Source organism: Lolium rigidum, chromosome 3, assembly GCF_022539505.1.
Source record: "Lolium rigidum isolate FL_2022 chromosome 3, APGP_CSIRO_Lrig_0.1, whole genome shotgun sequence".
NCBI classification, from domain to species: domain Eukaryota; kingdom Viridiplantae; phylum Streptophyta; class Magnoliopsida; order Poales; family Poaceae; genus Lolium; species Lolium rigidum.
This window is the reverse complement of record NC_061510.1, coordinates 182,929,001-182,943,664: the sequence shown is the minus strand read 5'-3', so window position 1 is coordinate 182,943,664 and position 14,664 is coordinate 182,929,001.

Sequence of the window (14,664 nt, the reverse complement as noted above, 5' to 3'; positions counted from 1 at the left end):
CGCTGCTGCAACAAGGGTGAGGCGGCGGCGCGGCGGTTCTCGATGCCGCAACAAAGGGGAGGCGGCACACGACGGTATTGGGGCTGCTGCAACATCAGATCGACGTTTCTGTGAGCGGCGGCCGCCCGTGCTACAAATCAACGACGACCGTGCTACCGTTGGTTGGTGGTGTTGCTGCAAGCAGATGGGGACGATGCTACAAGAGGTGGGGGCGGTGGCCGCCTGGCCGGTGTTGCTACCAGTGGTACTGTCGTTGCCTAATCGACGGTACCTCAGAGGAGGGATCCTCACGAGGGGGAGAAGAAGTAGGGGCCATAGGGCGGAGTGCACACGGGACGGTGGTACGCGAGTTACCCAGCTTCGGAACACCTGCACGATGACAGGGCCTACTGCCGCTTGTCCGGAATTATCCGGGCGCTTTCGCGTTGTTACAATGAGTTGTGGTTGTGCTCGTAGGGCTCCCGGGATCCGGCTTATAAAGGCGCACGGATCTAGGGTTTACATGGAGAGTCCTAGCCGGATTACCGATAACCTAACTACGGTACAATATCTTGCCGTGCACGTCACGGATCCGCCTTCCATACACATCGTCCTGGATCCGGGTTCCTCATGGGCCTCCATGGATCCGGGTTACTTCTATGTCGGTACGGATCCGGCCTGCTGATCCTAGGCTGGACTTCTTCCTTCATGATCAACAGCAACTGGGCCGCCCGATGGGCCACACGCCTCATCACCATCTGTGGGCCACCCGGGCTTGCCGGATCTAGGCACTGTCGATGGTACACCCATGAAGTATACCCACAACAGGTACTGATGCCAGGGGTAAGCCGGAGGTCGGAGGTGGTGGCTCGAAATCGAGCTGCACGACGAGTTTCACCGCCGCCGCCATACCGGCGAGGGGAAGCGAGGGGGCAGCCGCTTGATACGTCTCCGACGTATCGATAATTTCTTATGTTCCATGCCACATTATTGATGATATCTACATGTTTTATACACATTATATGTCATATTTATGCATTTTCCGGAACTAACCTATTGACGAGATGCCGAAGGGCCAATTCCTGTTTTCTGCTGTTTTTGGTTTCAGAAATCCTAGTAAGGAAATATTCTCGGAATCGGACGAAATCAACACCGAAGATCTTAGAATCCCCGGGAGCTTCCAGAACACCCGAGAACCGCCAGAGGAGGGCCCTGTGGGCCCCAGATGACAGGCCGGCGCGGCCCTAGGGGGGCGCGCCCCCCTAGTGTGTCGTGGCCTCGTCGACCCTCCGACTCCGCCTCTTCGCCTATAAAAAGGTCCCTGACCTAAAAACCTCGACACGTTCGACGAAACCGAGAGAAAACCTTCCGCGAGCCGCCGCCATCGCGGAGCCAAGATCCGGGGGACAGGAGTCTCGTTCCGGCACGCCGCCGGGATGGGGAAGTGCCCCGGAAGGCTCCTCCATCGACACCACCGCCATCTTCATCAACGCTGCCGTCTCCCATGAGGAGGGAGTAGTTCTCCATCGAGGCTCGGGGCTGTACCGGTAGCTATGTGGTTCATCTCTCTCCTATGTACTTCAATACAATAATCTCATGAGCTGCCTTACATGATTGAGATTCATATGATGATGCTTGTAATCTAGATGTCATTATGCTAGTCAAGTGGGTTTTACTTATGTGATCTCCGGAGACTCCTTGTCCCACGTGTGTAAAGGTGACGAGTGTGTGCACCGTGTGGGTCTCTTAGGCTATATTTCACAGAATACTTATTCACCGTTATGAATGGCATAGTGAAGTGCTTATTTACATCTCTTTATGATTGCAATGTGTTTTGTATCACAATTTATCCGTGTGCTACTCTAGTGATGTTATTAAAGTAGTTTATTCCTCCCGCACGGTGTAATGGTGACAAGTGTGTGCATCGTGTAGTACTTGGCGTAGGCTATGATTGTGATCTCTTGTAGATTATGAAGTTAACTATTGCTATGATAGTATTGATGTGATCTATTCCTCCTTTCGTAGTGTGAAGGTGACAGTGTGCATGCTATGTTAGTACTTGGTTTGGTTATGTTGATCTGTTATGCACTCTAAGGTTATTTAAATATGAACATTGAATATTGTGGAGCTTGTTAACTCCGGCATTGAGGGTTCGTGTAATCCTACACAGCTTAGTGGTGTTCATCATCCAACAAGAGGGTGTAGAGTCTAGCATCTATCTATTTATTCTGTTATGTGATCAATGTTGAGAGTGTCCACTAGTGAAAGTATGATCCCTAGGTCTTGTTCCTAAATATCGCTATCGCTGCTTGTTTACTTGTTTTACCGCATCTTTACTTCCCTGCAATATTACTACCATCAACCGCACGCTCGACAAGCACTTTTCCGGCGCCGTTACTACTCGCTCATATTCATTCATACCACTTGTATTTCACTATCTCTTCGCCGAACTAGTGCACCTATTAGGTGTGTTGGGGACACAAGAGACTTCTTGCTTTGTGGTTGCGGGGTTGCATGAGAGGGATATCTTTGACCTCTTCCTCCCTGAGTTCGATAAACCTTGGGTGATCCACTTAAGGGAAACTTGCTCGCTGTTCTACAAACCTCTGCTCTTGGAGGCCCAACACCTGTCTACAAGAATAGAAGCACCCGTAGACATCAAGCTATTTTCTGGCGCCGTTGCCGGGGAGGAAAGGTAAAAGGCTCTCATACTCCGGACCCAGGTAAAGTACTTTTCTGTTGCCGTTGTGTGTGTGCTCGAAGCTATTTCCTTTAGATCCTGCAATTGCATCTTTTTGTTTCTTGTTTACACTAGTTAGGCATAATGGACAACAATGAGCTTCTTATTCTATTTCCTGATTTAAGACATGGATGGTTTGATGCGAAAATTAAAAAACCTATGGAACATATTAGTATGAAAGCTTTGAACACCATTGTTGCTAATGATATGGAAAATTCTAAGCTTGGGGAAGCTGGCTTTGATGAGCATGATATTTTTAGTCCCCCAAGCATTGAGGAGAAAATTTACTTTGATGATACTTTGCCTCCTATTTATGATGATTATAATAATATTGGTCTTTTAGTACCGCCTGTTATGGAGGATAAATTTGATTATGATTACAATATGCCTCCTATATTTGATGATGAGAATAATAATGATAGCTACTTTGTTGAATTTGCTCCCACTACAACTAATAAAATTGATTATGCCTATGTGGAGAGTAATAATTTTATGCATGAGACTCATGATAAGAATGCTTTATGTGATAGTTATATTGTTGAGTTTGCTCATGTTGCTACTGAAAGTTATTATGAGAGAGGAAAATATGGTTGTAGAAATTTTCATGTTACTAAAACACCTCTCTATGTGCTGAAATTTTTGAAGCTACACTTGTTCTATCTTCCTATGCTTGTTACTTTTTTCTTCATGAACTTGTTTATTTACAAAACTCCTATGCATAGAAAGCATGTTAGACTTAAATTTGTTTTGAATTTGCCTCTTGATGCTCTCTTTTGCTTCAACTACTATTTCTTGCGAGTGCATCATTAAAACTGCTGAGCCCATCTTAATGGCTATAAAGAAAGCACTTCTTGGGAGATAACCCATGTGTTTATTTTACTACAGTACTTTTTTTTTATATTTGAGTCTTGGAAGTTGTTACTACTGTAGCAACCTCTCCTTATCTTAATTTTGTTGCATTGTTGTGCCAAGTAAAGTCTTTGATAGTAAGGTTGAAACTAGATTTGGATTACTGCGCAGAAAACAGATTTCTTGCTGTCACGAATTTCGATCTACCTCTCTGTAGGTAACTCAGAAAAATCTGCCAATTTACGTGCATGATCCTCAGATATGTACGCAACTTTCATTCAATTTGAGCATTTTCATCTGAGCAAGTCTGGTGCCTCTTTAAAATTCGTCTTTACGGACTGTTCTGTTTTGACAGATTCTGCCTTTCATTTCGCATTGCCTCTTTTGCTATGTTGGATGGATTTCTTTGTTTCATTAATGTCCAGTAGCTTTACGCAATGTCCGAAGTGTTAAGAATGATTGTGTCACCTCCGAACATGTGAATTTTTAATTATGCACTAACCCTCTAATGAGTTTGTTTCGAGTTTCGTGTGGAGGAAGTTTTCAAGGGTCAAGAGAGGAGGATGATACAATGTGATCAAGAAGAGTGAAAGCTCTAAGCTTGGGGATGCCCCGTGGTTCATCCCTGCATATTTCAAGAAGACTCAAGCATCTAAGCTTGGGGATGCCCAAGGCATCCCCTTCTTCATCGACAAATTATCGAGTTCCTTCTCTTGAAACTATATTTTTATTCGGTCACATCTTATGTACTTTACTTGGAGCGTCTGTTTGTTTTTGTTTTTGTTTGAATAAATGCTTGTGTGGGAGAGAGACACGCTCCGCTGGTTCATATGAACACATGTGTTCTTAGCTTTTAATGTTCATGGCGAAGGATGAAACTGTTTCGTTAATTGTTATATGGTTGGAAACGGGAAATGCTACATGTAGTAATTGATAAAATGTCTTGGATAATTGATACTTGGCAATTGTTGTGCTCATGTTTAAGCTCTTGCATCATATACTTTGCACCCATTAATGAAGAAATACATAGAGCTTGCTAAAATTTGGTTTGCATAATTGGTCTCTCTAAGGTCTAGATAATTTCTAGTAAAGAGTTTGAACAACAAGGAAGACGGTGTAGAGTCTTATAATGTTTACAATATGTCTTTTATGTGAGTTTTGCTGCACCGGTTCATCCTTGTGTTTGTTTCAAATAACCTTGCTAGCCTAAACCTTGTATCGAGAGGGAATACTTCTCATGCATCCAAAATTCTTGAGCCAACCACTATGCCATTTGTGTCCACCATACCTACCTACTACATGGTATTTCTCCGCCATTCCAAAGTAAATTGCTTGAGTGCTACCTTTAAATTTCCATCATTCGCCTTTGCAATATATAGCTCATGGGACAAAATAGCCTTAAAAACTATTGTGGTATTGAATATGTACTTATGCACTTTATCTCTTATTAAGTTGCTTGTTGTGCGATAACCATGCTCCTGGGGACGCCACCCACTCTTTGTTGAATATCATGTGAGTTGCTATGCATGTCCGTCTTGTCTGAAGTAAGGGCGATTTTCATGATCAAATGGTTTGAGTATGCATACTGTTAGAGAAGAACATTGGGCCGCTAACTAAAGCCATGATTCATGGTGGAAGTTTCGGTGTGGACAACTAATCCTCAATCTCTTATGAGAATTTTAATCGTTGTTGTATGCTTATGCATTAAAGAGGAGTCCATTATCTCGTTGTCTATGTTGTCCCGGTATGGATGTCTAAGTTGAGAATAATCAAAAGCGAGAAATCCAATGCGAGCTTTCTCCTTAGACCTTTGTACAGGCGGCATAGAGGTACCCCTTTGTGACACTTGGTTGAAACATGTGCTATGCAATGATAATCCGTGTTAATCCAAGCTAATTAGGACAAGGTGCGGGCACTATTAGTATACTATGCATGAGGCTTGCAACTTGTAGGATATAATTTACATGATGCATGTGCTTTATTACTACCGTTGGCAAAATTGTTTCTTGTTTTCAAAACCAAAGCTCTAGCACAAATATAGCAATCGATGCTTTCCTCTTTGAAGGACCATTCTTTTACTTTTATGTTGAGTCAGTTCACCTATCTCTCTCCACCTCAAGAAGCAAACACTTGTGTGAACTGTGCATTGATTCTTACATACTTGCATATTGCATTTGTTATATTACTCTATGTTGACAATTATCCATGAGATATACATGTTACAAGTTGAAAGCAACCGCTGAAACTTAATCTTCCTTTATGTTGCTTCAATACCTTTTACTTTGAATTATTGCTTTATGAGTTAACTCTTATGCAAGACTTATTGATGCTTGTCTCGAAAGTACTATTCATGAAAAGTCTTTGCTTTATGATTCAGTTGTTTACTCATGTCATTACCATTGTTTTGATCGCTGCATTCATTACATATGCTTACAATAGTATGATCAAGGTTATGATGGCATGTCACTCCGGAAATTATCTTTGTTATCGTTTACCTGCTCGGGACGAGCAGGAACTAAGCTTGGGGATGCTGATACGTCTCCGACGTATCGATAATTTCTTATGTTCCATGCCACATTATTGATGATATCTACATGTTTTATACACATTATATGTCATATTTATGCATTTTCCGGAACTAACCTATTGACGAGATGCCGAAGGGCCAGTTCCTATTTTCTGCTGTTTTTGGTTTCAGAAATCCTAGTAAGGAAATATTCTCGGAATCGGACGAAATCAACACCGAAGATCTTAGAATCCCCGGGAGCTTCCGAACACCCGAGAACCGCCGGAGGAGGGCCCCGTGGGCCCCAGATGACAGGCCGGCGCGGCCCTAGGGGGGGCGCGCCCCCCTAGTGTGTCGTGGCCTCGTCGACCCTCCGACTCCGCCTCTTCGCCTATAAAAAGGTCCCTGACCTAAAAACCTCGACACGTTCGACGAAACCAGAGAAAACCTTCCAGAGCCGCCGCAATCGCGAAGCCAAGATCTGGGGGACAGGAGTCTCTGTTCCGGCACGCTGCCGGGACGGGGAAGTGCCCCCGGAAGGCTCCTCCATCGACACCACCGCCATCTTCATCAACGCTGCTGTCTCCCATGAGGAGGGAGTAGTTCTCCATCGAGGCTCGGGGCTGTACCGGTAGCTATGTGGTTCATCTCTCTCCTATGTACTTCAATACAATAATCTCATGAGCTGCCTTACATGATTGAGATTCATATGATGATGCTTGTAATCTAGATGTCATTATGCTAGTCAAGTGGGTTTTACTTATGTGATCTCCGGAGACTCCTTGTCCCACATGTGTAAAGGTGACGAGTGTGTGCACCGTGTGGGTCTCTTAGGCTATATTTCACAGAATACTTATTCACTCGTTATGAATGGCATAGTGAAGTGCTTATTTATATCTCTTTATGATTGCAATGTGTTTTGTATCACAATTTATCTCGTGTGCTACTCTAGTGATGTTATTAAAGTAGTTTATTCCTCCCGCACGGTGTAATGGTGACAGTGTGTGCATCGTGTAGTACTTGGCGTAGGCTATGATTGTGATCTCTTGTAGATTATGAAGTTAACTATTGCTATGATAGTATTGATGTGATCTATTCCTCCTTTCGTAGTGTGAAGGTGACAGTGTGCATGCTATGTTAGTACTTGGTTTGGTTATGTTGATCTGTTATGCACTCTAAGGTTATTTAAATATGAACATTGAATATTGTGGAGCTTGTTAACTCCGGCATTGAGGTTCGTGTAATCATACACAGTTAGTGGTGTTCATCATCCAACAAGAGGGTGTAGAGTCTAGCATCTATCTATTTATTCTGTTATGTGATCAATGTTGAGAGTGTCCACTAGTGAAAGTATGATCCCTAGGCCTTGTTCCTAAATATCGCTATCGCTGCTTGTTTCTTGTTTTACTCGCATCTTTACTTCCTGCAATATTACTACCATCAACCGCACGCCGACAAGCACTTTTCTCGGCGCCGTTACTACTGCTCATATTCATTCATACCACTTGTATTTCACTATCTCTTCGCCGAACTAGTGCACCTATTAGGTGTGTTGGGGACACAAGAGACTTCTTGTTTTGTGGTTGCGAGGGTTGCATGAGAGGGATATCTTTGACCTCTTCCTCCCTGAGTTCGATAAACCTTGGGTGATCCACTTAAGGGAAACTTGCTGCTGTTCTACAAACCTCTGCTCTTGGAGGCCCAACACTATCTACAAGAATAGAAGCACCCGTAGACATCACCGCTCCAGACCGGCGATGGGTCAAGATCAGGAACTCCCCCGAGCTCGAACTGCTCTGCGCTACGCTCCACGAGGGGCGGAGGTCAGGCGCGATGCGGCGACGAAATCCGGGAAGCAGGGGTCACGCAGGCGGGGAAGGGCTGCGCCTGCGGCTGGAGGAGCGACGGAATCCGGCGATCATTGGGCGCGGGGGCAAAAGTCAGGCGCAATGCGGCGACGAAGGGCGCGTCCACCTCCTGCTGCACCCCGATGATTGGCCGCTGCATCACTGGAGCTTGGATGCGAGCTGCTCGGTCACGCCTTCCGATTCATGCCCAGACTCCCGAGAGCCTCCCGTCTCGGCGGGTTGCAGCGATTGGGGTGTGGGCGGCCTTCTCCAAATCGGGATCGCGAGAAGTAGCAGATGCCTCGCGCGGAGCGGTGTCCATGCCGTCGTTGTCTTGCAACTAGGTGCTGAGGCTGCCGGCCATCAGGTACTGCTTCGCGGGGTAGCTGGAACCGCTTCATCGGTGTTGTGCAAGGTGTGGTGGCCGCGTCGCTTTGGGCTACGACCAGGAGTAGCGCTGCCTGCGGTAGCCCAGGCGACTCCAGCACAAGCACAGACAAATCCAGATTTTCAGTCTCGCGTTTGCTCTAGTCTGCTACTAGAGTAGACGATGGCTTGGAGTGGGGAATTATTTGGTTTCTTTTGCTCTCTGATTTTTTAGTTCTAGTTTCTGAACTGCTGCTGGAGCATTCCCCTGAATTAATTACAATAGTTCATTAGTTTAACTGTGCCCAATCACCCTTGACACAGTACATGCATTGATTTTTGCTACTCCTACTTTTTTGCGAGAGATTGTTTGATACTTCAAACATGGTAGTTCACAGAGTTGGTCGTAACCTGTAATTTGTAGCTTAACAAGTTGCCAGCAGCTCACTGTTAGGTGTGGCGCCACATGGATCAACTACGGATTATAAGACTGTTGATAGGAGTACCTTTTTTTAGAGATTATTATTTGCTGGCTAATAATTACCAGGCGAATCTAGTTCTATTTAGTGAAACGGAAGGGACGAAGTAGTACTACGTTGCTAGCTGTAAGAAATCGATGGCAAAAACATATAGTGACAAGACGTAAGAGCATCTGCTTTTTTTATTTATTATTTCCATGAAGCGGGTCCCACGCACATGTATTCTGTAGCAGGATGAAAAGTTTAATGCAACCGTGTAATCGCCGTTAGTGGACAAGGTGAGATGGGCAACATCCAACGGTGCTGGAGGAAATCCAACGGTGATAACCGGGTGCTCACGTATCCCCCTGATCACCAAATCCACTCTCTTGGAAATTATGGCCAATATCATCATTGACCCTAATTCCCACACTCCCTCCCTGGACATATTGTCTAATTCTATCACACCAAATGTCATCAAAACCCTTCATACGCAAAACTTGTTGTAGAAAAGGCCATTTAACCTTATCATATGCCTTCTCAAAGTCAATTTTGAAAAGAACCCCATCTAACTTTTTCCTATGCAATTCATGAATCAACTCATGAAGCACAACCACTCCTTCTAAAATATGTCTACCTGGCATGAAGGCAGTTTGAGTGGGTTTAATCACATTATGAGCCACCTCGGAGATACGAATGGTAGCAACTTTAGTGAATATCTTAAAAACCACATTAAGTAAACAAATAGGGCGGTACTGTTGAATTTGTGTCGCATTATCCTTCTTAGGAAGCAACGTAATTACCCCAAAATTTAACCTATGCAAAGGTAACTCTCCTCTTTGGAAAGAATTAAAAAGCGCCATCAAGTCCACTTTTATTACCTCCCAAAAGGTTTGATAAAACTCTGCCGGAAAACCATCTGGGCCCGGAGCTTTGTTATGTTTCATCTGTGCGATGGCTTCATAAACTTCCTCAACAGAATAGTCTTTGATCAAAAGCTCATTTTCAGCCGCAGACACTTGAGGAATATCATCAATCCTATCCTCCATCATTAGTACTGAACTGTGTTGCGGTTCACCAAAAAGTTTTTTATAGTATTCAGTAATATAAGTTTTAAGGTTCTCATCCCCAACAATCGTGCCCTCATCATGTTCAAGTTGAAAAAATTTCTTCTTCCGATGTTTCCCATTAGCGATTAAGTGAAAATACTTTGTATTATTACCCCCCTCTTGCACATACTTAACCTTGGCTCTCTGTGCCCATTTAGTTTCCTCGGACCTTCTAAGTTTATTCAACTTATCATTTGCCAATTTTAACTCATCCCTCTCAACATTAGATAGAGGACAAGTCTCTGCTTTAATATCTAGGAAATCAATGATTTCGAGTAACCTTGCTTTTTCTAATTTATATTTCCCGCTTAAATTTTTCGCCCATCCCCTTAAAAATCTTCGTAGGTGTCTAATCTTGTTTTGCCATGTATCAATTGGTGATGTCCCCGTTGGTACTCCAGCCCATTCTACTGCCACCAAATCATAAAACCCATCCTGTTGCAGCCAAGACAACTCGAAAGAGAAACGAGGTTTGTTCCCTAAATGAGCGTGGTTACCCGAATCAATAAGAAGGGGTGTATGGTCAGACCCTGACCTCGATAACGCCCTTACCGAAACCAGGGGGAATTTCTGTTCCCACTCCACAGTAGCTAGCACACGATCTAGTTTTTCATAAGTAGGGGTCTCTCGCCGACTAGCCCAGGTATATTGACGACCTGAGAGCGCAATTTCCTTCAAATTTAAGCTCTCAATAATTGCATTAAAAATGAAAGGCCACCGCGGATTATAATTATTATTACTCTTTTCTTCAGGTTTTCGAAGTATATTAAAATCTCCGGCAAGAAGTATCGGCAGAGGCTCAGCCTCACACAAACGTACTAACTCAGATAAGAATTCATGTTTGAGTGAGTCTTGGGCTGCCCCATACACTGGCACAAGAACCCACTCAAAACCGTCAGTTTTAGATTTCAACGATAACTTCACACAGAAGTCACCATTAGCTACATTATTAACTGTTAAAGTATTCATATTTATACCAACCAAAATGCCTCCAGAACGTCCCTGAGGTGGTAAGCAAAACCAACTAAAATCCTTTCCGCATGAGAGGTCTCTAAGAAAAGGAACAGTAAAATTAGATCTTCCAGTTTCCAAGAGTGCAATATAGTCTAGCCGATGTTCTCTAATAGCTTCTTTTACAAAAAGGTGTTTTCCCGGATCGCCAAAACCCTCACTATTCCATGTCAACCCACACAAAGAATTCATCGCCATCTACTTATTATCTTTACTTCGAATTCTGTTACTTCTTCTCACCTTATTCTTATCATAACATTTTTTCTTTTTAGTACACCTTGTCTTATTTGCTATAGGAGAAACGCAAAGCAAAGCATCATCTACAAGGTGATCATCATCATCAAGATCCATCACTAACTCAGAAGCACGAGAAACAACCAGACATGGCAGTTTCTCCCTCTTTTTTTTTCCAAACCCGCCTCATCATTTTTCAAAATTGTTAGTGTCCTCTGGAGTTCATTCTCTTTAATTAATTGTGCCGCATTAATTTGGTCAATAACTGAACTACCCATAGAAACTCCCAAAGCAGTAGCATTATGAATAATCTGAGTGTCTGAAAAATTAAGTAACGAGTGTGGCTGAGAGTTACCTGGCGAAAAGCATTCATTACGCCTTTGTGCAAGCAACATAGCTTTTTGAAGCTGCGTCGCATCCGCATTCGGTTGCGCACGAAGTCTTCCGCTCGACCTAATACCTTCGGCCTCCTGTGATTTAATGCCCCCAAAAGCAATCACCTCTTCATGAGAAAAAGATTTAGAAGCCGGAGTATGCATAATATCTGGTTTGGTGTTCCTGTTGGTACCCTCGACAGCCTGTGATGCAGACATATGGGAACATAATTTAACAGACCCATTATTACTGAAAACAGAAGTAGGCATATCATTAGTGCTTACCAAATCCTTGACCGTCATTGGCAAGGAAGATACATTAGTCTGAGCACTCCGAGTCGGAGTAACCATATGAACGAAAGATCGTTTTAAAGAAGTCGTCTGCTAACTCTTAAAGCTCGTCGGATCAGCCTGTGAACCACCAGTAGCCGGCGACAGCTCCTTGCTCGGTCTGATGGGCGTGCAGTGGCCATGCACCATGCCGCTCATCGCCCCGATCAACGTAGCGCGCTCGCCCATGCTGCATGCGCCATGCACAGCAAGGCTCGACGTCCCGATCGACATGGCGCGCGTGCCTGTGCTGCATGCGCCATGCAAAGGAGGACTCGGCGTCCCGATCGACAGAACGGGAGCAGCCGGGGTGCAGGAACCAAGCACAGGCTCCGCAGCCATCTCCGCTAGCAAATCGGCAGACTCCACCACAATGGTGCCACACTAAGCATGGGACCGGTCATCATCGGAGTCCACACACCCAACAGCCGATCCTCGCGGATCAGAGGTGACCAAAAGCCCCTCCGCCACTTCCAAATTCACCTCAGCACTAAACAAAGGATCAAGACATTTAGGAAATGGTAAACCAACATCACAAACTGAAGAAAAAAACACATTATCATACCTAGGTGAGACATTATCATTACCCTGTGCAAGTTTAGTAGGAGATGCAGCCAAAGAAGCTCCAGCCGACGGAGCTGGATGAGAAGGTTCATAATCCGTATCCTTGTCATCCTCCTCGTTCTTCTTTCTCTTAACTTCTCTGTCTAAGTCATCTCCAGAGTTGTTGCTAGGACCATCATGATCCATATCATCATCCTTATGCATATCCTCGGATACACTGTCCCCATTTATTTTGTGAGCTTGTAAACCCTCCACTTCAAAACGGACCCGAAAAAAATCATTTCGAATCTTGACATCAAGGCTAGCAGGAATAAGAGCAGGATCCAAACAGCTAATGCGGATCCTTAGCACATTATTAGTCCTTGTGAAGGGTATATCAATATCAGTAGTCTCACCGAAAATATCACCAAAAGCCCACAAAGCCAAAATTTCATCAAGAGCAAAAGGAGGGAACCCATGAACTCTGACCCACACCTCATCTGCCGTCCAAACTGGCTCAACATCCTTCCTCCAGAAATCAAAGGCTAAAGTAATTTGCGTTCTTGGCACACATAATTTGCCAAAATGTTGAGCCTTCACCAAATCACTTCTGCTTGGAAAGTTGACCCTGAAAACATTATCCTCCATCTGCTGAACGTCCCACTGATACTGATCATCAGGCATCAAAAACTGTAAGTGCGCTACCAATTCAGGTATGGTCATGATCCCACCCTCAACTGCCACTCTACCCATTCTTGTATTTTCAACTCGTGGCCGAACATCACCAGAAAGCGGCAACTTCCAAAAGGTTAAGTCTACATGCCCAACTCCATAGACAGCAATTCTTGGTTTTGGGGCACGCAGAATTAGACAATCTCTAGTTGCATGATCCGCACTTTGACAGACATCACATAATTTTGCCTTACAATCATTAATACAGTGACCTGTTTTGTGACACCTAAAGCACTCCGGTCCCTTCTTCTTAGCCGCAGCAGCCAAAGCTAGCTCATCACTCTGGTTTTGAGTTACATTATGTGATACAGCTCCGGCCCCAACATTACTGTCAACATGTGTGAACCTTTGCATATTTACAGCAGCCATATTAGCATCAAAAGACCTAGGTGCATCTGATTGTCTTGCAACTTGAGTCTGTCTATTCATCTGAGGCACAGTTCTTCCAGATTCACGAATTACAGGCATAGTGACATTATTATTAGCCGAAGCAGCATTAGAACTAGCAATAATTTGTTTAGCAAAAGCTTCAGCCGCCTCTTTGACTAGACGTTTTTGAGCATCATTCAAACCAGATAGATCCGGATCATCTCTAGGCATGTCATCCCGCCGAACATACGTATTAGAAGGACGACGATTAAAGTTGTTACCTCCAAAATTGCGGTTGTACCCTCTGTTGTAACCCTGCTGGTTCCGATAGCCACCCCCGGCATGATTGGGGCGCCCATTGCCAGCACGGAAAACACCATCTCCAAACACATTATCCGATCGATCATCACCATTCCCAGGATTGCCCCCATTGCCGGCCGTACCACTTGGGCCACCCTGTTCAAAATTCGATCTACCGCCCGGCGGCAGACCACCACCTCCACTGTCCCACCGCCCGCTTCCACGACCACCCCTGGACGAGTTTCCTCCGCCACGATTCATGATGGCGGCTGCAGGAGAGATCGGAGGAACAATAGGAGTGGGGTGAAGAGTTTTTTGACCAAAACCTAGCCGGCATCGTGAGCCTCGATCAAAACGAGTCATGCGTGCCGCTGATCGAGGCGCAATCGTTGGTTCCGGGCCCATACCGCCCTTGTTTGGAACCAAACAAATCGGCTCGATACCAGAATGTCCGAGTTCAGCCCGGCCCAAATCAGAAACAGCAAATTTGAAATTTCAATCATTATTCTGACGGATCTGAACCGAAGCATGCGACAACGAAAAATTCTGCCGGCGCTGGACGTGATGATCGCCTGTCCATCTGTTCGCCACTGGCCCTGCCCTCTTAGCCCGCCGTCTTCGTCGTTGCACAAGCATCGACTCAGTAGGATCAAAAGACTCAAGCTCAAACGTTGAAGGCGACATGACTGGCGAAGGCAGCCTTGTCCGTCTGTCGATCGATCTGCAACCCTGAGCACCAGAAGAAGAATCTGATAAAACAGAATTCAAAAACTCACCGGATCGGAGGGTGATCACTGCCAGCCTCTGTCTCCTCTTCTTCTCTTCTTTTCTTCGCAGCGCCGAGCTAGTCGCCTCAACCATCGTGCATCCACCCACCGCCGGTGAACATGCGAGATACAGCGAAGCCCTGGTGCCGG